Source organism: Vombatus ursinus, unplaced genomic scaffold, assembly GCF_900497805.2.
Source record: "Vombatus ursinus unplaced genomic scaffold, bare-nosed wombat genome assembly UNPS02009770.1, whole genome shotgun sequence".
NCBI lineage: Eukaryota > Metazoa > Chordata > Mammalia > Diprotodontia > Vombatidae > Vombatus > Vombatus ursinus.
Window position 1 is genome coordinate 13,075,418 of NW_020949548.1, and position 23,760 is coordinate 13,099,177.

The 23,760-nt window shown below is 36.4% G+C and overlaps 1 protein-coding gene across 1 annotated transcript in view; it reads left to right on the top strand.

Annotated features, from left to right (window-relative positions):
• Positions 1–23,760, top strand: part of SBF2 (SET binding factor 2) — a 485,589-nt gene that overhangs the window by 86,033 nt on the left and 375,796 nt on the right. The gene's annotated exons all lie outside the window — the stretch shown is intronic.

The following is a 23,760-nucleotide window of genomic DNA, read 5'->3' on the forward strand; positions in this document are numbered from 1 at the left end:
GGCCAGATTTGAACTCATGAAGATGAGTCTTCCTGACTTTAGGCCAGGCACTGTGTCCACTATACCACCTCACTGCCATGTCCTGTTTTATAATCCTATCTAATATGAGAGCTGGGAGCACTTACACACATCCATATCTGTATATACATGCATGCGCACACATACATGCACGCAATATGTGAATTCTCATATACTCTAAGAATTCTTCTATACTATGATGAAAAGATCATTAGTATTTTTATTTCTGGACTTATATCTATTATTTTTCCTATAATTATCTAAGTTCAGCTCAGCAAAAGGAATTTATTAAAATGATCAACTTTTACCAGAAAAAGATCAACTTTTCTTTTTCAATAAAATGTTTTCTCTTTGGAATTGATATCAGAATAATAACTATGTGTTCACAGTATTTTAGAAAATTGTATATTCATTTTGAAAATCAGAATGTAGGCAAGAAGATGGTAATTAGCCTATTCAAAACAAACAACACATGTCATTTCATTGACACAGCATTGACCTAGCTGTGATATCCTTGTTATAAAATTGACAGTGATGATAACTGTTTTCTTATTATATAGTAATATTATAATGTGGATGCTTAATTGTGATGTGGATATGACCTCTAGGCTCTTGAATGGTTTGTGTTTAGAGCAGACAGTCTCTTTCAGGTTTTACCAAGCTGGAAAGCCTTTGTGTTTAGACTGGGCAATTGACTGTGTAGCTATCATCTGAGAATCAGTCTACCTGAGTTTGGGGATGTTCGTCACCAGATTGGATGCAGGTGATGAATTTTTTGGCCATAACTATTAAAGACCATATATTTAGTTGTAGAGTAATCTATGCTGGTGGAGGGAGTACTCACATCAATGAAACCACAGATCCTTGAAGTATTGAAGTTTCTTAAACACTATAAAGGAGAGTTCCAAAAATTTAGTGTGGCTGTATAATTCATAAAAATATTATTCAAGTAAAATCCTAGCAACACCCCCCCACCCCCCAATGAGAACAGATTGTTCTTCAAAACTAAACCTACAAGTAAACATGAGGGCAGTTACATTTATTTCTTTAGTCCAGGACATCAAATTAAATTAAGACCATAAGTCAATTTTCCCTTGCTCTCAAAGAATGTAGGACTAAAGTATAATTTTAAAAAACAAACTTTTCACTATTAAAAAATTTATTCAGCCTGCAGAATGTTCTATAGAGATATTTGTGGCTTTAGTAAGTATGGAGCTAGTTACCTAATTTCTTTGACTGATTTGAAAGGATGGAAAATGTAATCCCAACTAGTCATATTTTGGAAAATGGAACTTTTATTGGAGTAGGGACTAATGCTGTGTTTTGTCTTTTGAGCTTTTTAAATCTCAAGTGAGCTTCTTCATTGATAGAGTAAAATTTTGTGATGTAAATTATTTACATTGTCAACTAATAAGTACTGAGAACCTACTAATTATGGTAGAATACTTATCATTTAGACAAATTTTTTAAAAAATCATAGTTCACATTTATATACTGCTTTAATTAAGCTTTTTTTATGAAGTGCTTTCTTTACAATAATTGGGTGAGATTGCCAGAGATAGGATCCTTGTTTCATTGTCCATCAAATTTTCGAAGACATCTGTCATGTCCCTCATAAGTCATAACAATAATAATAATAACTAGCATTTACATAGCATTTTAAGGTTTGCAAAGCACTTTACAAATATAATCTTTGATCCTCACAACAACCCTTTTGAGGTAGGTACAATTATTATCTCCATTTTACATATGAGGAAAATGACACAGAGAAGTTAAGTGACTTGCCCAGGGTCTCTGGCCGATGAAAGATGAAATGACTGAGGAAACTAAAGTTTGAGCCTTTCAACTCATTAAGTAATGTCAGGCAATTGCCCAACAAACAGGGACTAGACTTCCTCAGCTTGGGCTTGGCTCCTGAATACAGGGGGAGACAGATTTTTATACATTAAAAACAATCAAATGAGATCAATTAATTAAAAAGAAACAATACAACATTAGGTAATCTGATTTCTAATTGTATGAAAGATTAGGAACCTTTCCAAGTTAGGAAGGGAAAGTGATCAAGTGGATTCCCTGGAATCAGAAAAAAGAGTGTCCCACTCTCCTCAAATGTATATGAGCAATCAAAGGAACATACAAACAGTAACTGGTTGATCAATACTGGGCAGTTTTCAGATAAGACATATGGGTTGCTTGAGATGTACAAATGTGAGAAAACTTGCATCAATCTTTGAATCTAACTGTATTTCTGGTCAGCATTACCTAGGCTCTTAGATAAGGGTGTCTAAACAGCAGGTGGGATGGGCCAGCTTCCCAGTCATGCAGGAGTGGGTTCAAACAATGCAACAAGGTTTTCTCTCAATTCCTACATTGAATATAGTTTTCTCACAAGACAGAACTTGGACTAGACCCATTAATTGAATAGAAAAGGAACTGAGCTAACTCCAGAATTGAGTCACAAGATGGAGTCAGCATGGTTCACTCCATTCCCACAGTTAACCCCTTGCTGGCCTAATCCCTTCAATTCCCTCCGTTTCCTCAGGTCACACTGCTAAGTGTGACAGTAAGTGATAGTAAATTTTAAAAATAGTTTTGAATTTTGAAGGTTCCATTGAATCTTTCTGCATTTCTAATGTATGAAAAATTCTTTGCTTAGCTGCAGAGTTGAAAGCCACTTCTTGCTGAGATAGTGTCTGCTGGATGTACCAAGCTAGTATTAGTTTATCAGCAGCTCAAACTGACACAGCTGGAGTGCAGGATTAAACTCAGGTTTTCCCGATTCCCAGTCCAGCACTATCCACTATGTCATTTAGCTCATCTTCTTTTCTCCATTCTAAACATCCTCAGCCTCTTAAACTAATTTTCATGTTAGCAGCCAAACGACCTTCACTACTTTAATTGCCTTCCTAATATGTGGAGCTCAACAAAGCTGGGGAAACAGTGGGTAAAAGCCTGGACCTGGAGTTGGAATTCAAATCCCATCTCAGACACTAGACATTTACTAGTTGTGTGACCCTTGGCAAGGCACTGAACTTCTCTCAACCTGTTTCCTCTTCTATAAAATGAGGAAAACAGGAGCACCAGCCTCCCAGGGCTGTTGTGAGGATCAAATGAGATAACATATGGACAGCACTTGGCAGACCTTGCGGTGCTCTAGAAATGCTGTTCCTGTTGTTGTTATTGTTAGTTATTATTTTTATTACTGTTGTTACATGTGATCTGACCAGGAGATAGTAGAGAGGGACTGCCTACTAATTCCTGAAAGCCGAACATCTTTTCAAAAGACTAAGAGACAAATTTTATTGATATCTTTGTTTTTATATTACCTACAGTTCAGTATGTATCCTTCTCTCCCTCTCCCAGAGATCTATCCTCTATATTGAAAATTTTTAAAAAGGGGAAAAAACATTTTAGGAAAACTAACCAGTGTTAAAAAAAAAAAAAGAAAAGAAAAAAAAGCTGACATTATATGCAGTGTTCCTGACCTCTGCAAAGAAAGGTGGGAGAAATGTTTGTCATATCCCCACTATCCTTATGGTCAGACAGCGATACAGCCTTGGAATCATCCTGTACTCATTACTTTTATTCATGTGCTTATCTTATAGGCTGCCACACTTTGTCATTTCTATCTCCACAGCTTTCCCAACGCAGTTTTCTTTCTGTGAGGTAGCCACAGTCATCTCTCTTCTTCACGCATAGCATTGTCTCCTGTGTCCATGGCCTTGCTGTAGTACTGAGAACCTACTCAATATGTCTGGCATTCCTCTTCACTTCTGCCTTCTAGATTACCTCTTCTCTGTCATCTATAAATCAAGAACCACTTGAAGCCTTTCTTGATCAACTGCCAGTGCCCTTTCTTCTAAACTATCTTGGATTTACTCTTTATATTCATGCTCTTTATAATTATTTTGTATATACTTATGTATACTTGGTGTTTTCCCCATTAGAATACTAGCTCATGTAAAGGATGGATTATTTCATTTTTCTATTTGTATCTCCAGTGTCTAGTAAAGTGCCTGGCACCAGCAAGTATTGGATTGTGGATGATGAATTGATTGCTCACATGTGTCTGCCCTCCACTCACATAGCTACCACCATACTTTAGGCCCTTATCACCTTTTGCCTAAATTAAGGTAGTGGCTGTTTGGGTATATCAGTAGGTATGTGGGGGTGTGTATGTGTGTGTGTGTGTGTGTACACACACACAGACACACACAGACATATATAACATCTTATTCTCATTTTTTATTGGCCATTAATATTCAATTATATTAATTTATCACAACTTGTATAGCCATTCTCCAATTGATGGGCATCTACTTTATTTCTGGTCCTTGATACTACAAAAAAGGCTGCTATAAATATTTTTGATTATATGGGGCCTTTCTTGTTATCACTGACCTCCTTGGAAGGATATACTTGGCAGTGCGATCTCTGGGTCAAAGGGTATGGGCATTTTAGTCTCTTTCTTTGTATAATTCTAAATTTCTTTCCACAAAGATTGAACCAATTCACGGCACTACCAGTACTACATTAAGGTGTCTTTTTCCACAACTCCTTTAACCGTTACTATTTCCATGTTTTATATGTGCTTGTCTTAAAGTAGCCTAAGATTGCTGTAGCTTTTTTGGCTACTATACCACAGTCTTAACTCATATTGAGTTTATAGTTCACTAAAGCCCCCAGATCTTTTTCAGATACTGCTATCAGTCTTCCCTTGCTTCATCTTATACTCCTGTACTTGAGAAGTTTAACGTTTTTAGCCTGCGTATAAAGCTTTATATCTAGCTCTATTAAATCTTACCTTCTTAGATTCAGCCCAGTGGTCTGACCCAGTCACTTGAGTGTCCGTCCTCAAGTTTGGCCTTTTGACTGAGTTCAAGTTTCACAGAACAAATCCTTTGTCAAAAGGACACTCAGTCAAAGGACCAAACTTGAGGACCTAGGGGCCCACATGTGGCCTCAAGGCTGCAGGTTCCCCACCCCTCTAGCCTGTCAGGGTGACTTCTGACTGTCCGCCATGATCCTTCCAATCCTTTATCATAAGCAGATTTGGTAAACATGCCATCTATGTACCTTTACCCATACCCTTGATAAAAATTTTAAATAGCCCAAAGTACTAAGCACTGATCTCTGGGGCATTCCACTGGAGATCTTTCAAGGTGATAATGAACAGTGGGTCTTGCCTTTCACCAGTTCTGAATGTTATCTTGTTGCCTGGCAATTCACTCCATGTATTCTCTGAACTTCCCAAAAGTAGATCTGTCTTAAAGCGAAAGGAGCTGCCTTAGTCTGGGTGTTCCCCTTACTTGTGAACCTTTTATGTGTGAGTAGATTTGTGTATGATTTGGATTAGAAAGCTACTGTGGGGCCCTGGAATTCTCAAGTTCTGTAATTCTGTAATTCTCTATTTTCCTAAGAGGAACATGAGAGACTTTATGCAATTTTTTGGTAAAATCCAAGTAAATAATATCTACAACATTTCTCTTATCTTCTAGTTTAGTCACCTTGTCCACAAAGGAAATAAATTTAGATTTGCAGCTGGAAGGGAGCTCAGAAGCCATTTAGTCCAGCCCTTCTCACGGAGAGATAGGAAACAAGGCCTAGAGCGGTTCACTAACTTGCCCAAGGGGCACACAGATAGTAAACTGCAGAGTTGAGCCTCCATCCTCAGCCTCCAGAGACAGCTCTTTTTCTGCTGCACCAGATGGTCTAACTTAGAGTTGGAAGGGACTTTAGCAGTCTTCTGGTCCTATTCCCACCTTGTACAGGTAAAGGAACTGAGACCCAGTAAGAAGAAGTGGCCTGGCTAAGGGTATCCAGCTAATAAGCAGCAGAGCCAGGATTTTAACAAGTCCTCTGTCTAGATCCGGTGCTTTCCCTACTCTCCTGCTCCATTCTTTTCATTAGACGTTTTAGAATTTTGTTGGCAATTTAAGTCAAACTCACTGACCTAGAATTTATTTGCAGACTCCATTCTCTTTCCTTTTTTGAAAATCAAGACATCAATTTCTCTTCCCTTACCTTGTGGCATCTTTCTTTTCCTTCATAATTTTTTTAGAAATCATGGACAATGCTTCAGGACCTTAGGATATAGTTCATCAGGGTCAGATGATTTGAACTTATTAGAGGCATTTAGGTCCCGTTTAGGTGTTGTCAAGTCCCGTCCTGTCCAGCATCTCTCATAAACACTCCCTTCTCTCGTCTGACATTGCCACAAGCCTGGTGCATAATGTTATCACCTCATACCTGGATTATTGTAGTAACTTTCTGGTTGATCTCATAACCTCTGGTCTCTCCCCAATGCAATCCATTTTCTACTCAGCTATCAAATTGATCTTCCTAAAGGGTAAGGCTGACTATGTTACCCCATAGCCCCATTCATTCAACTCCGCTGGCTCTCTGTTGCCTCCAGGATCAAATATAAAGCCCTCTGTTTAGCTTTTAAACCCTCCATAACCTGACCCTTTCCTACCTTTTCAGTCTTCTTACTCCTTACTCCTGTTTACATACTCTGCAATCCAGGGACACTGGCCTCCTTGCTGTTCCTCTCACAGGACACTTCATCTCCTTATTGGAGTCATTTTCTCTGGCTGTTCACCATGCCTGGAACTCTCTCCTTCTTAGCCTCGTGGCTTCCTCAGATTCTATCGAGTCTCAGCTGAAACCCTGCTTTTTGCAAGAAGCCTTTCCCAATGTTCTATAATCTTAGTGCATTTACTCTGTTGATTATCTTCAATTTATCATATACTTAACTTGTGTATAATTGTTTTCATGTTGTCTCCCCCAGTGGATTGTAAGCTCTTTGAAGGAAATAACTAAGTACCTTTTTTTGCCTTTTATCCCCAGTGCTTAGGATAGTGACTGGCACATAGTAAGCATTATATAAATGCTAACTATTATTTTTATTTTTATCTCACAGTGGCTGTTAGAATTTGAACTTGGGTCCATCTCACTCTAGATTGATCACTCTTGTGCTATGGGAAGGTGTTATTTGGCACATGGAATTGATTTCATGATGTTTCCAGCAGATTTTACTGGAGAGGGCAGGATATGTGGGGAAGAGTTCTGCCATAAGTTAATGCCAAAGCAAATCTAGGGGACACCAGTGGGACTGTTCTTTGCCTAAGATATTGGTTCTTCAGTAAACATGTCATTCGAGTCAGTAAGTCTGGGGTATCTCTATTGATGTATGTAGGCCTGTATCCAGTGAATATATATTATTAGATTCTGTGACACTATGAAAATTAAGTGTCACATTCAGGCTTGTGCATATCAGAATGTTCCCTGTTGATGATGTGAAGTATAAGTAGGCTTCTCAAATTGGATGTTTGGTAACCTTTTGCATAGAAAACTGGGAGGGACCATCAAATTCTCTGTGAGTCTTTTCAGAATTCCTAGCTATTGTCTCCAAGATGATTTCACCCCAATTCCAGAAGGTTTAAATCATCAGTGATTGTGAATTTGGATTCATAGTTTCTCTAATTCTTCTTCTATCCTTATTTGGTCTCCTGTCTTCCTATTACATGCCTGTGCTTGTTTTCAACTCATTGTTTGCAAATAATTGCTTTAAAATATTCAAAAGTCTCCATCTTTATGGTCATTCATTATTACCATTTCTCCCCTATTTAGTTAAAAGGCCAACATATAATTTTCTTTTTCTGCGTTTTCCTTTTCTGGTACTGAACACAGTTAAACAGTGTTTTTCCTTTTAAATGTTTTTATTGATGCCTTTTGTCTTTTACATCATCATAGTTTTCCCTAGTATCCCTTTCCATATCTTTCCCAGAAAGCCATCCCATGTAGCAAATAGTATTTTTAAAGATTTAAAAAAAAAGAAAGGAGAAAATCAGCACAAATAAACTACACATTGAAGAAATAAGGAAACATCTGTGGACCTCCCATTCCCATGAAGGGAGTAATTTGGGGTGTCATCTTATATCTCTTCATTCAAGTCATAATTGATGTTTATAATTTTGTTGTATTCACTTTTGAGTGTGTATGTGCGCGTGCACGTGTGTGTGGTGTTCTTCCCATTTACATTGTTGTAGTGTCATGTGTGTTGTTTTTCAGGCTCTGCTTACTTCACTTTGAATCATTTCATGTAGATCTTTCTTTGCTTCTCTACATTTAATCATGTTCATAATTTCTTACAACACAGTAATATTCAATTAGATTCATGTATCACATAGACAGTGAGTATCTACTTTATTTTTAGTTCTTTGCTATTACAAAAATGGCTGCTATAAATAGTTTGGGGTGTATAGCAACTTTTTTCTTATCAATGGCTTCCTTGACATATAATCCCAGTCAATCAACCAATAAATCAGTAAACATTTATTAAGCACCTACAGTATACCAGGCACTATGCTAAGCACTGGGGTTACAAAAAAGAGACAAAAGATAGTTTTTGCCTTCAAGGAACTCACAATCTAATAGGGGAGAAAACTTGCAAACAAATATATACAAAGCAACCTATGTATAGGGTAAACAGGAAATAATTAAGAGAGGTTAGGGAAGGCTTCTTATAGAAGATGGGATTTTAATTGGGACTTGAAGGAATCCAAAGAGATCAGTACCCAGTAATGAGATCTCTGATTCAAAGGGTATAGACATTTTAGTCATTTTATTTGTGTAATTCCAAAATTGCTTTCCAAAATGTTTATACCAATGCACAGCTTTACCAACAATGCATTAGTGTGCCTGCCGTTCCATAACTCCTTCAACATTGATTTTTGCCATTTTTAGGGTCATCTTTGCCAATTTTCAGTGGGCAAAGTAAAACCTCAGGGTTGTTTTGATTTGCATTTATCTTAATATTAGTTGTTTGGAACATTCATGTGGTTGTGAATATTTCATGTTTCTTCTTTTGAGAACTTTTTGTTCATATCCTTTGACCACTTATCTATTGAGAAATGGCTATTAGTCATATATGTATATATTTGTTAATTGTTTATATATCTTGCATACCAAACCCTTAAAAGAACAATTTTTTCTATATCCTATTCATAGGTACTATAACCTCATTAGCTACCAGTTTAATTATGAGGGTAATTCAGCGCTTTTACTTAAAATAGTGATTTTGATTCAGGCTAAAACTGGATATAGATAGTTGTGAAATCGCTGAGGGGTGAAACATCTCCAGTGAATATTTGAGAAATATTTTTGCCTCCTATTAAAAGAACAATCAAGATTTACAAGTCTTGTAAATGCCAAACTGAGGAATTTGTATTTTATCCTAAAGGCTAAAATTGGGAGCCACTGAAAATTATTTGGAAGTAGAGAGTGATATAGTAAGGTCTTTTCTTAAATAAGATTATTTTGACAGCTCTGTGAAGGATATATTAGCATTGGAAAAGGCTGGAAGCAGTGAGATAGAAGAGGTTTTTGAAATAGTTGAGAGGAGTGATGATGTAAGTCTGAACTAGGATGGTAGCTATGTGATTGAAAAGAACAGAACAGAAGGCAGAGACATGGTAAAGGTAGAATTGATGTGATTTAACTACTACCTGAATAGAATTGAAGGAAATCAAGTTGTTGAAGATGAATTTAAGGTTATGATCCAGGATGACTGGTAGAATGATGGCACTCACAATAGAAATAAGGAAGTTTGGAGGAGAGGTGAGTTATAGATAAGGAGAAGGAAGATAATGGATTCTATTTTGAACACATTAGACAAATATTTCCACAGTTTTATGGAGAATTGGTCTTTTACGGTCTTGATTTATGTCCTTAACTAAAAGATAAACATTAATGGCAGTTAGACATAATTCAGAAAGAAATTTGGACCTATTTCATCATGTAATCTGATGAAATATCTTATTTAAACTGGTTGGAGAGATGTTTGATGAGGTTGGCTTATTTCCTATTCCTACCAAGTGTCATCAGAATAATTGTTATCAAATTTAGCAGTTATAAGCAATTGCTTGGATTGCCATCAATTCTGAACCTTGGAAGACAATTAATGAACATTTAAGTGATTATTCTTGCTCTACTTTTCAGTAATTGACGTGGCTTTACAGTAGTACATAGTCATTGCCTTCTAAAAATTTCCTCGGAGAGCTCCAAATGCTTTACTAACACAGAATTTCTGTGAACAGAAGTCTTTAGGAGTTTGCACTGTGTGTGAAAAGAAGATAGAGATGTTAAAATATGTCTGTCATCCTTTATCCTCACCAATTCTAGAAGAAAAGAAAATTCTTTCCCAGTTTGTAGTAGAGATCTGTGCATACCCAAGCCATCACCCCTATACTAGCTCTTCAGCTCTACACTATTTTCTTTTTTTGCATCCCTTGTCACCTTATCCTATTGCCGATCTTGCCTTGCTAGCCTCTGCCTTGGATCACCCCCACCATCTGCTGCCTTTGCTCCTATGCAAGTGCTGCTTAACAACGATAAAGAAAAATCATAAAACTGTGCTAAATGGATTCACTACAAATTTATTTTTCATAATTTCAGCTGGGTCCTCACTGCTGTTAAGCAGTCCTTTTTGCTTTACTTATCAACTCACTATCCCACTGTACACAGTGGCTTTTCCAAATGTTTTTGTCCCTTCGCAGATCTCCCAAGGCTCCCCAACACTCTCAGTTGAGAACCTTGCCTCATTTTGCAGAAAAAAAGTTGTGGCCATTCATTGTGGACTCCCTCTTCTCCCCTGTTCCTCATCTCACATTACTCATATTCTTTCAATTACTATGTCCTTCTTCACTCCTGTCTCACATGAAGAGTTGACCTTACTTTTTACCAAGCCCCATCCCTCCACCTGTACAAGGAATCCCATTCTACTCCATCTTCTCCCAACAGATTTCCCCCTCTGTCATCCCCACTGTGTCGCTTGTCTTCAATCTCTCCCTGTCTCCTTTCATCCTATATTTCTCAGGCCTTTTGTAGGTAATCTCCTTGAAAAGATTGCCTATAATGGGTGCCTCCACTTGTTTTCCTTTCAGTCTCTTCCAATTTTTCTACAGTCTGGCTTTGGACCTCATCAGTCCCAATTTCAGTTTAAACTGCTCTCTCCAGAGTTTTAATGATCTTTTAATTGACATATTTAATGGCCCTTTCTCATTCCTTATCTTTCTTGACTTCTTTGCAGCTTCTGACACTGTTGATCACCCTTTCCTCCTTGACACTCTCTTCTCTCTAGGTTTTTGGAACGCTGCTTTCTGTGGTTCTCCTCCTACCTATCTGACTCCTCCTGCTTAGTCTCTTTTCCTGGATCTTCATCTAGATCATGATCACTGACCATGAGTATCCCCCAAGGCTCTGTCCTGTGACTTCTTCTCTACTCCCTCTGTATCATTTCACTTGTTGAACTCATTAGTTTTCATGGATTCATTTATCATTTTTATGCTGATAATTCTCAAAATCTAATTATCTAGTCTTAACCTCTCTGCTCACCTCTAGCCTCATATCTCTGAATCCCTGTGTTGGACATCTTACACTCAACATGTCCAAAACTGAACTCATTACCTTGCCCCCCAATCTCTCCTCACTTCCATATTTCCCTGTTACTGTTGAGGACACCACATTCTCCTGGTCACCGTAGATCCTAATGTAGGTGTCATCTTCTACTCCTTTCTCTCTCATCCTCTCTATCCAATCTGCTGCCAATGCCTGTCAGTTTTGCTTTTGTAACATCCCTTGCATATGACCTCTTCTCTCTTCGGCCACCAGCCTGGTCCCTTATCACCTCATGCCTGGACAGTCACATTATCATGCTTCTTCTGCCTGTCATAGTCTCTCCCCACTCCAATCCATTCTCCACTCAGCTGTCAAAGTGATCTTTCTACAGTGCAGGTCTGACTATGACATCCCTCTACTCCATAATCTTCAGTGACTCCCTATCACCTCCAGAATCAAATATAAAATTTTTGGCATTCAAAAATCTTCCCCCACTCCACCTCCCTTCCAGTCTTATGCCCTCACCCCTTTATCCTTTACGCAAGTAACCCTGGCCTCCTTGCTGTTCTTCTCATAAGACCCTCATCTCCTGACTGGGTCTGTTTTCACTGACTGTCCCTCATGTCTGGAATGTTCTACCTCCTCATTTCAGTCTCATCTTTCTTCAAATACCTGCTGAAGTCCCATATTCCACAGGAGGCCTTTCCCAATCCCCCTTAATTTTTAGTGCCTTCCTTCTCTTAATTAACTAATTTATCCTGTCTGTAGCTTGTGTGTGCATAGTCATTTTCATATTTTCTCCCTCATTAGACCATGAACTCTGATAGCAGGAACTGTCTTTTGTCTTTTCTTTCTTTCTTTTTTAATCTGTAGTACTTTGCACAGTGCCTGGCATATAGTTGGAGATTAATAAATGTTTATTGACTCAGTGACTGGAGATAATTAAGGAAGGTTTAAGGGATAAACTGAAGAAATTAGAGAAAAAGGGCATACATTTATATACCTCAGCAATATTTGAAGAAGAGGCTATGGTATACATGTCTCTGTCTTGTCCATAGCACCCAAGTGGGTGCTTTGTTCCCAATAAATATTTACTCAGTACATGAATGACTGGCCTGTCCTTATTTGTGGATCAGACTGTTAATTTTTTCCCCATAGTGCTGATGACATAAGAAGAGCCTTGTGTTGGAATGTGTAGATTTTATGAACCATGTTTAGTTGAAATGTGTAACAGAAACCACCTGCTCCAGAGAGAATGGCAGGAATTGAACATGCGAGGCTCTGCTAACCCATAGGCAAATATTTGATTGTGAAAGTCTTTCATGCTTTTGTTTGTTGAGAAAACCCAGTTCTCATCATTAAATTACACTTTTCTGTTGTTGATGAAGCTGCTTTTAAAACAGTATAAATTTAACTTAGTAAACCTTGTTCATAATTATCCTTTTAGGTTATAATTAGATAACTAATAGACAAACTGCTTTTATTTGCCTATTTTATGTTAGGTATTTGAGATTAAATTATATAAATTACAGAGGATTAAATGCTAGACTTGGAGTAATGAAGACCTGAGTACAATTCTTGCCTCAGATGTTTGCTAACTTTGTTACTCCAAGTAAATCACTTTATGTCTCTTTTTCCTCAGTTTCTTCATCTGTAAAATGGAGTTAATAGTAACATGTATTACACAGGGCTATTACAAGGATCAAATTAAATAACACATATGAAGTGCTTTGCAAACCTTAAAGTACTATATAAGTATACACTATTTTTATTATAAAGATAGATAAGTGGAAACCAGGACCACTTTATATTTTTTATGCTGTTTTTTTTTAAAGATTTGCTGCCTGTTGGAACCCTAAAAAAACCTACTAAAATATTGCTATTTATATATTCCTTGCTTTTGAATTTTGATCTCTTCATCATCATCATAGCTAGCAAATATTTAGCAATTAAATCAGTTATGAGACATGTAAAAAACTAAATTTATCTAAAGATTTTGTATTGTGCAGGTTAAATTATAATTGAATACCAGAAATCAAGCTTTGAATCTGTCTCCAGAGAATGAGAATTTGAATCTAGGCTTTGCCGCTTACTGCTCGTATTACTTTAAGGAAGTTGCTTAACCTGTCTAGGCCTTAATTTCACTATCCACAAAATTAGGGAGCTGGTTTAGATTAATTGTGAAGTCCCTTCCAGCTTTAAATCTGTAATCTATGATTCAGTTTCATGAGACGTCTCCTTGCTGTTAGATCTGTAGAAGACCCTGGTTTCCTAGTCCCTGTAGGGAAAAGGATGGTTGATTTTTCTCAAACCTATACAAGTTCAATTATACATAAAAGGAAATGCACTTTCACTTTGAGAAGATAACTAACTAATCTTTTCTGGTTAATCTCTAGGCCTAGGCATATATCTAGGCATAGAGAGAGATATAAATCATTTATTAAATAAAAATAATTTGTTAAGTTTTTACAGTGTGTTAAATGAAGCATTTGCAGTGTTCTGAATACTGGGGATACCGACGTGAGCAAGCAAGACAGTTTGTGTCAAGGAGCTTGCATTTTAAAGAGGAAGCCGGCACATAATGAGGAGCTTGAAAGGGGGGGAGCTATTTCAGTTGCATGTTGCAGGGACCCTCAGGAAGATGACAAAATAATTCATTTGAAAGAATGTGTGGGTTTGTAAAAGTTAAGATTTTGGGTAAATGTATGTTTCAGTCCTTCATTAGATCTGTGGCCTCATCAATTATTGGTATTCCTATCCTCACTATCCCCTTTGTAGCACCTTTTGCTAGTTTCCAAAACATTTCACAAACATGTTCTCATATGATGCCACAAGGTCTTATCTTCAATTGTACACATGAGAAATCTCAATTCTAAAATGTCAGAAGTAGGATTTCAATTCAAATCTTCCTGATTTTGAGTTTCATTCTCTACCCATGGTACCATTCTGAGATTCCCTTGGCCTGGTCTTTCTGCTGAGCTCTAGCCTTGCATCAGCGTCTGTTTACTGGGCAATTCCCATTGAGTGTGCCAGAAGCATCTCTTACATTTAACATGATCAAAGCAGAATGCATAATCTTTCCTCTCCCCCAGGCCCACCCCTATTTGCCTTTCTTCTTAGCTTCCTTATTTCTATCAGGGGCACCATTATTCTTTCAGTCACCTGATTTCACAACCTTGGATTTGTCCTCAACTCTTTCCTTGCCCTTGTGCCCCCCATATCCATTCATTTGCCAAATCTTATCAGTTCTATCTCCACAGCAGCTTTACTCCACATCTACCACCTTAATATAGTAATTATATCAATATCATTAAGCAACACAGTCACCTAAATTTGCTGAAATCACCTCTCACTAGAATTAGTGAAATGGTGTCCTAATTGGTCTCTCTGCCTCCAGTCTCTTCTCTCTAGTCCATCCTCCATATAGCTGCCAAATTGGTATTTCTGTAACACAGACCTAATCACCTCATTACCCTGCTCAGTAAACTCCTGTGGCACCCTACTGCCAGTAGGGTCATATACAAAATCCTTTGTTTAGCGTATAATGGCCCTCACCATCGGTTTCCAGCCAAACTTATTAGACTTTTTTCTCCTTCGTGTAATTTTCAATACAACCAAATTGGTTTACTTGCTATTTACTCCATATACGTGACATTCCATCCCCCATGTCTTTGTACAGGCCATCCCTGTTACCCCTCGAATGGCCTCCTTTCTCATCTCTGCCTTTTAGAATTCTAGCTTCCTTAAAAGCTCAGTTTAAATGCTGCCTTCTGCATGCGGCCTTTCCTGATCCTCTCAGCTTCCCTTGCCCTGCCCCCCCAAAATTGCTATGTACTTAGTTTGCATATGCTTTGTTTTTGTCTCTCCATGTACATGTTGTTTCTTCAGATAACATGTAAGCTCCTTGACAAGAACGAGGACTATCCCTATCATCCAAGGACTTGTCTATGTAGGTTCAGATAGGCTCTTCTCCAGGTTTGCCATAGGGTGATCCCACTTCTCAGAGGCTAGGAAATGTTATGGAAGGAGAGAGAGCCGTCATACTGATGAAATCACAGGTCCTTGAAGTAGAACTGTATTTTCTTATTGTTGCCTGGTTTTTTGGTTTTTTGTTTTTTTTTTTGGTCTTAGACAACATGAAGTAGCAAATTAAATTTACAAGCTACTGATAAAATAGTTCTAATTAATTTCCATAACCTTGGATAGGTTAAAACAAGGTTAAGTGTCGCTCAGAGAATTAAGGTCTTTATTAGTTTATTGTTTATTACTTGTGCTTCAAAAAAAGTTATGCACACTGTACTTTTTAAGTGAGTTATAAATCATTGGCAAATGTATTGTCAATAGCATTTTTCAAAAAAGAAAAGAGTCTTCTTTGGTATTTTCATCAAATCTTATTTTGTGCAGAAACTAATAAAATATTTTTTGTTTCTGAGACTGATGTGTTTGTTTGACTTAATTTCATTTATCACTTTCTTCTTTCACTCTCTGCCAGATTTGGTTTCTAAAGACTTTGCGTGAAATTTTTCCTTTATTAAGAATGCTATTTCATTATTGAAAATATTTGGTCTCTGGAAACAGTTATTTTAAAGGATAAGTGGTAGAAAGTCAAATGCCATTATAAAGAAATGTATTCAATGACATTTTAAATTCTTTTATTCAACTTGCAAAAAAAAAAGTGAAATCCCTAAACTTTTTAGCGACTTATTGGTCATCTTTAGAAAGCAAAGATGTGAGTGATGTGTAATTTACTTTCAGAGTCTCAAATATTTTTCACTGCTGGGTCAGAGTTCTCTTTTTTTTGTATATAGCCAATAAACTGATATTAATATGACAATGTAAGAAAATTCATTATATTGCCTTTTAAGTTGAATTGATCTAAAAGATACTTAGTTGTTTCTTGATTTCTCATTAATTCAGTTACTAAACTTGATTTACCCAAATGTAATTTGAATAACGTCTTTTTGTTATTGAGTGTCTTCCTCCATAGTCAGAAAAGAGTAGGTATTTTATAGACATGGGCTGGTCAATAAGAGTCTTTAGCACCTTAGTCCTATCTTTGAAGTATACTTCAACACTCCTTTTCTGTTTCTTTTGTTTGTTTTTTTGGTTAGGCAGTGGGGTTAAGTGACTTGCCCAGGGTCACACAGCTAGTAAGTATTATGTGTCTGAGGCTGGATTTGAACTCAGGTCCTCCTGAATCCAGGGATGGTGCTCTGTCTACTGCGCCAGCTAACTGCCCTGCAACACTCCTTTTCTGAATTGGTCCTGGTACTTATATAGAAAATTACAGAAAATTAAATGGCATCAATTCAGCAAGCAATTGATGGTTAAACCTCAATGAGACTTCTAGCCTAGATTAAAGCTAGAATTAATCAGTTTTTTTAACTGTAAAGTGCAGCGTTCTTTCTTCTCTACTACATTCCTGAAAGAGCATGCCATGAGAAGAGTCAGTATCCACTTTTATATTGTTGTATTGTTTTGTATTGCTAGATCATTGTTTCAGGTACTGCTTAATTATTATTGTATTTTGGATGAGATCTGTGATTTCATTGGTATAGGTGAGGAACTTTCCCCAGCCATGTAGGTCAATACATCTTATGCAAATTATAGTCTTACAGAATTGCCTAGGGCACTGTGAGTTAAACAGACTTGTTCAGGTGGACATGGCCAACTTGTGTCAGAGGCAAGTCTTGAACCCAAGTGTTCCTGACTGAGGCTATCTCTCACTGCTTAGTTAACACAATTGAATTCTTAATGCCTTTGTAATACACAGCATGGTGTAGAAACAGGAGTATTAAGAATTTAATTGTGTTATGTGGGGTGGTGAAGGGAAGAGAAGGAATGCTAAGGCTCAAATATGAGGAAACAATGTTAAGCTAGGCTGTATCCTATTGCCTAGTATCTGTGATATGCTTTGAAGTTCCTTTTTTCATAAATCTCAAATGACCTGGTAATCCCCCCCCAATTTTTTTTTTAATTTTACAAATAGGTGCTAGTTGAGCTTTGAGATTTCTTTCAACTCTGAGACTCTACAGTTCTGTGAAGTGTTATAATAACTATCAACAAAATATCAAGTACAGAAAATTAATAGCAAATTTTATGTCTATGTGGCCATTGTTTCACATCATTTGAGAATTGGAAGGGATCTCAATTGCTATCTGGTTCAATTCATACATAAAAGGAATCCCCAATACTCTATTATTGGTCATCCAGACTCTGCTTGAAGACCTTCAAGAAGGGGAAGCTTCCACTCCTTGAGGCAGGCCAGTCTACTTTTGAATGGCATCGATTCTTAGAAAGTCTTTCTCCAATGTTAATCTTAAATTGACTTGTTTGTGACAACTACTCATTGTTCCTGGGGTCTAAGAGAACAAGTTTAATAATCCTTCCACGATAGCCATCAAATGCTTGAATACGGCTATCATGTCTCTTCGCCCACCTCACACTCCTCTGAGTGTTCTCTTTTCCAAACTAAACATGCCCAGTTCCTTCAGCCTAACTTGGTAAGACTCAAAGCCCTTCACCATCCTAGTTACCCTCCTTTGAATACTTTCCAGCTTATCAGTGTCTTAAACTGTAGTAGTGCCCAGAACTGAACACCATACTCTAGGTGAACTGAGAGGAGAGGGAGAGGGGAGGAGATAGTAATTTTCCTTCCCCAGTTGATAAGTGGTCAAAGGATATGAAGAGGCAGTTTTCAGAAGAAATCAAAACTATCAATAGTCACATGAAAAAAAGCTCTAAATCACCACTGATTAGGGAAATGCAAATTAACACAACTCTGAGGTACCATCTCACATCTACCAGATTGACTAACATGATAAATACTGGAGGGGATGTGGAAAAATAGGGACACTAAAGCACTGTTAGGGCAGCTAGGTGGCACAGTGGGTAGAGTGCTGGGCCTGGAGTGAGGAAGACTTATCTTCCTTAGTACAAATCTGGCCTCAGACACTTACTAGCTGTGTGACCCTGGGCAAGTTACTTAACTGTTTGACTCAGTTTCCTTATCTGTAAAATGAGCTGGAGAAGGAAATAGCAAATCACTCCAGTATATTTGCCAAGAAAACCCCAAATGGGGTCACAAAGAGTCAGACATGATTGAAAATGACTGAACAACAACAAATGCATTGTTGGTGGAGTTGTGAACTTGTCCAACCATTCTAAAAAACAATTTAGAACTATGTTCAAAGGGGTATCAAACTATGCATACCCTTTGACCCAGAAATACCTCTACTAGGACTATATCCCAAAGAGGTTAAAAAAAAAAAAAGGGAAGAAGACCTATATGTACAAAAATATTTATAGTAGCTTCTTTGTGGTAGCAAAGAATTTGGAAATTGAGGAGATGCCCATCAGTTGGGGAATAGCTGAACATGTTATATATGATTGTGATGGAATACTGTTGTGCTGTAAGAAATGACGAGTAGATGTGTTCAGAAAAACCTGGGAAAATATGTATGAACTGATGCAAAGTAAAGTGAGCAGAACCAGGAAAACATTGTACACAGTTACAACAACATTGTAATGATGATCAACTATGAAAGACTTAGCTGCTCTGATCAATATAATGATCCATGACAGTTCCAAAGGACCCATGATGAAAAAATGCACTCCACCTTAAGAGAGAGATCCAATGAAACCTGAGTGCAAATAGCAGGCTTAATGAATGTTTAATTGAATTGAATTGAATAGCCCAGGAAAGATTCTTCCCACAAGTAAGTAGGGTGATAATAGACAAGGGTGATTAACTCCCCTTTAATAGATTAGGATAATTATCTGAAGGAACTAGTAATCTCTTTGATTACTTCAGATCATAGAATTGTCGGGAAAGGAGAATCCCTTAAAAGGAAGTGTTCAAAGTAGAATTGAATGGTTTTGATTCTCCATAGTTTTGCTAAAAGTTGTGAATGTTGTTTTTCTGATTAAGCAAACTGTTAACTGAATTTCTGCCTTAGCCTGAGTTCTACTACTATGTCCTAACATATTGTGAAATTTTCTTTGTTCAGAAATACTGTGAACTATAACTTTGGAAATGGCTAGTCCAAGAAAGACTTTCAAGTATGAAATAGCTTTATCCTCTTTTATTTTTCCTTCAGCAGAAATGCTTAGATTAGAATAATCAAAATTAATAAAAATTGTTGCTAGAAGGCTTGGTCCTAAAACAAAGAGTACAGAATTTTCTTCCATAGTGACTTGCTCAGGATTCATATCTACTAAGTGTTTGAGGCAGAATTTGAACTCAGATTTTTCGGACTCTTAAGTCTAGGGCTGTTTACTATGTGACCTAGATTCCTTTGAGTAGGTGATAGTTACTCTTCTCTGCCCTTATCTAGAAATGTGATTTTGTCATCATGTTTTAGGAAAAACATTGATAAACTAGAGAACATCTATTCTAGAGGAAGGCAACCAGTATATCTCTTTACACACACCCACACATATACATATATATGTACATATACACATATACATGTGCACATATATACACATATACATATACATGACTTTTTATTTATACCACTGTCACTTCCAAAATATTTTCCCTCTACGGGATCTGTTCTTTTAATTGTATTAATTTAAGCATTTGCGTAAGCTAAAACATTCAGTTATTTTTGAAAGCACATACAATGTTATCTACCTGTAGTCCACTACTTTTCTATTGAGTAAGCATAAAGTGTGTTTCACCTGTGATCCTCTAGTGCCAAGACTGGTCATTGTATTCAATTTAAATTCTGATTTCTTTTACCGTTGTTTTCATTCACATTATTGTAGACATTGTATATATTGATCTCTTTGTTTTGCTTTCTATTTTTCATCAGTTCATACAAGTTTTCGTATGCTTCTTTAAAGTTTTACATTTCTTCTAGCACAGCAATATTACACATTCATATACCCCAATTTGTTTAGCCATTCACAAATTGAGAATACTTTGATTCCCATTTTTTTGTGACCATGAAAAATGTGCTGCTAGAAGTATTTTAGTATATATGAGGCCTTCTTTTCTATATGACTTCCATGGAATATATACCTAGTAGTGGTATCACTGGACCCAAGGGCTTGAAGATTCTGGTTACTTTTCTTGTAAATTCCAAAATGTTTTCCAGAATGGTTAGATGAATTCTTCATCAGTAGAGTATCTGTGTATCTCCAGCACTGAATTATTTAATTGTTTATAAGCCCCTTTGCCAACTTGATACATATGAGGTAAAACCTCAGAAATATTTTAGTTTGAAAATCATCTTTGATTAGTGATTTGGACCATTTTTCATATGGTTGTTGATAGTTTGCATTTCTTCTTTTGAAAACTGTATAATTTAACACTCATCTCTTTGGTTCTTAGTTTAAATATAGGAATTATTTTCTAAGCTTTAATGAATTTAGCTGGATTTGGAGGTAGAGAGGACAGTTTGATTTTTTATTTTTTTAATCCTATAGTATTTTTAGAGAAATGCTATTAAAATTATTTTCAAATAAATACAATAATACTACTGATGGGACCAGAACCTGCAGAGCAAGGCTATTTTCTTAGAGAATCTTAAAAATGTTTTAATAAGTAGGTAAAGATCTTGTTTAACTAGCATGCTCTTCAGGCATGAAGCTCTTACTGAAGTGGTTTTTATGAGAACTCATAAAGAGCTTCATTGTCGCAGAGACTAAATATTCTTTCTAACACTATTCTGAAGTTTGCATAGTAAGCTCTTTTTTATCTATACATAGTACAAAAAAAAACCCCTTAGCTTAGCAGCTTAAAATGGTCACAAATTCCAAATTACTTTGGCTAAACGTTTATCAAGTTAACATAAATACCAACCACTTGTTTATAGTGAAAATTTTTTTAAAGGGAAAAAGTAATCATACATTTAAAAACAGTTATTCATGAATATAATGGACTATTACTGTGCTGTAAGAAATGATAAATATGAGGAATGAAGAGAAGTATGGAAAGACTTATAAAAACTGATATACAATGAGTACAACAATGTAAATGGAAAAAACAACCACCACAAAATAATTGAAAGTGAATATAACAGATTTACAAAGAATAAGCTTGATCCCAAAGAAGAAATATAAGAAGATACCTCCCCCCTCTCCTTTGTAGAAGTGAGAGGTGTATTGGGAGAGGGAGAGTTAAACATTGCATATATTTTCAAATTTTTTGTTGTATTGATTGGTTTTGCTGATTTTTTCCCTCAATTAAAAAAAAACTATATAGGAAGAAAAAGGATAGGAATACTGGAAGAAGTTTAGACAATGTAATAGTATTATCAGTAAAATTTATTTTTTCAATAATATGATGTACAAGTAAAGGGGGGGAGAAAAAACACTAATTATTTTTTAAAAAAATAGGCATTGGAGGGGAAGTAGAGAGAAGCCCATTCCAGGACTCTAGGGCATGTTGGGAACAAAAAGGTCAGAAAGGAAACTTTCTGGACCAGATTAAGGAATTTGGTATTATTCAGTAGAAAATGGGAGAACCACAAATATCTCTCTTAGCATGAAAGAATGATATAATCACTACAATGCACTAAGGAGATTACCAGGAATGTTAAACATAATTTTGGAAAAGAGAGAGAATGGAGGCAGAATCAATTGGGAGATCTATGTGACAATGAGAAGAGTATCAAGTTTCCCTACAATCTTTTCACCTGTCTTTGAAAGAAAAATGGTAGAATCTTTAAGTCAAAATTTGATTTTATATTTGTATAGTTTACATGAGTGCTTTATACCAAATAGAAAATTGATTTAAATTTTATATTTATTGTGCATGTATAATAGCAGTTATAGAATAAATATTTTCAATCATAGTTAAAATTATAATATGTAGTTATTTTAATTGTTATTATTATATGTTTTTAAAATATATGTGATAAACCTGAATCATAAATAATTTTGTTATGGCTCCTGTTGACCAAACTCAGCTGTGGTTGTCTTTAGGGTATATAGGATCAGAGAAGGAAATTGACAGGGATGGTTTTCATCAATAGAGATGTCAAATTCCTTTAATGAATTCAACCAGTTCATCAATTGCTTTGCCATTAGAGTACATTTATTTGACTCTACTATTACTTGATTTGTAAATGTTAAGTCAATATTTTATTTCCTTTGTACATTAAACTAGATAATTGTTTTCTTTCTTAAGACAGTGTGCTTGGTCCTAAGCAATGATTAAGTAACAATACTACTTTGACTTGAAGGAAGATTATCAGTAAAACACTTTTTTAAATATACAGAAAAAAGTACAGATTGGGACATAAATAAAGCAATTTTTTTTAACACCTTGTTGGACTATATATATATTTTTTTTCTTTAAAAGACAACTGTATATAACAGAAGCTTAGTTTCCCTTATGGTCCTCTTCCCTCTTCTTTGTACCTTGAAATATTTGTGCTTGTTGATAATTAAGTCCACATTAAAATTAATTAAAATAGTGCACTGTTGGCAGGATATTCCCTTGAAACAGCTAGCTAAGTTTTTTATAGTAATCTTCCCTCTCTTCCCCTGTGACCCTCAGATGTAGCTAGAAAAGAGGAAGATTCTTATTTTTTGTTTGTTTTTGCTCTGGCAGGTAACTAGCAATGGAAATAAAGAAAGAAGCCATCTGCTGAATGAGCTATTGTTAACTTTAGATGTGAGGGCTCACTCTTATGCTCCAGTGTTTCAAGTTGTAATCACTTTAAGTTCAAGAAGTAAAACTATTTCTAACACTTTTCTCTGTGTTGAAATTCACCTGGAACAAACTATTTTAGGAATTAAGATTTCTGTTATTAATTTTTATTGCAAAATATAAATAGTTCTCCTTTCTGTTTGACTCCTTCTTAGTCTACTTTGCTGGATCTTCATCCAGATCACACTATCCATGGGTGGCACCCCCCTCCCCCACCAAGGTTCTCCCTTTGACCTTCTTTTACTCTCTCTCTCTCTATTATTTAGCTCAAGTGATCTTATCAACTCCCATGTTATCAAATCCCAGTTATCATCTCTATGTTGATATCTCATATCTCCAACTGCCTATTGGACATCTCAGACAGGATATCCCAAAGATGTCTTAAACTCATCCTGTCCAAAACTAAACTCATATTTCCCCCATACCTCTCCCTCCTGCATAACTTTTCCTATTGTTGTTGAGAGCGCCATCCTCCTCCTGGTCACACAGGCTTGTTGCAACCTGCTATTTTCATCTCTTCACTCTCTCCCACCACCACCTTTCCCCCCCTTCCCCTTTACTCTCTCCCAACTCTTGCTCCTCACCCCATTCAATCTTGTTGCCAAGACCTGTTGATTCTGCCTTCTTAACATCTCTCATATATGTCTCCTTCTCTTCTCTGACACTGCCAGTAGCCT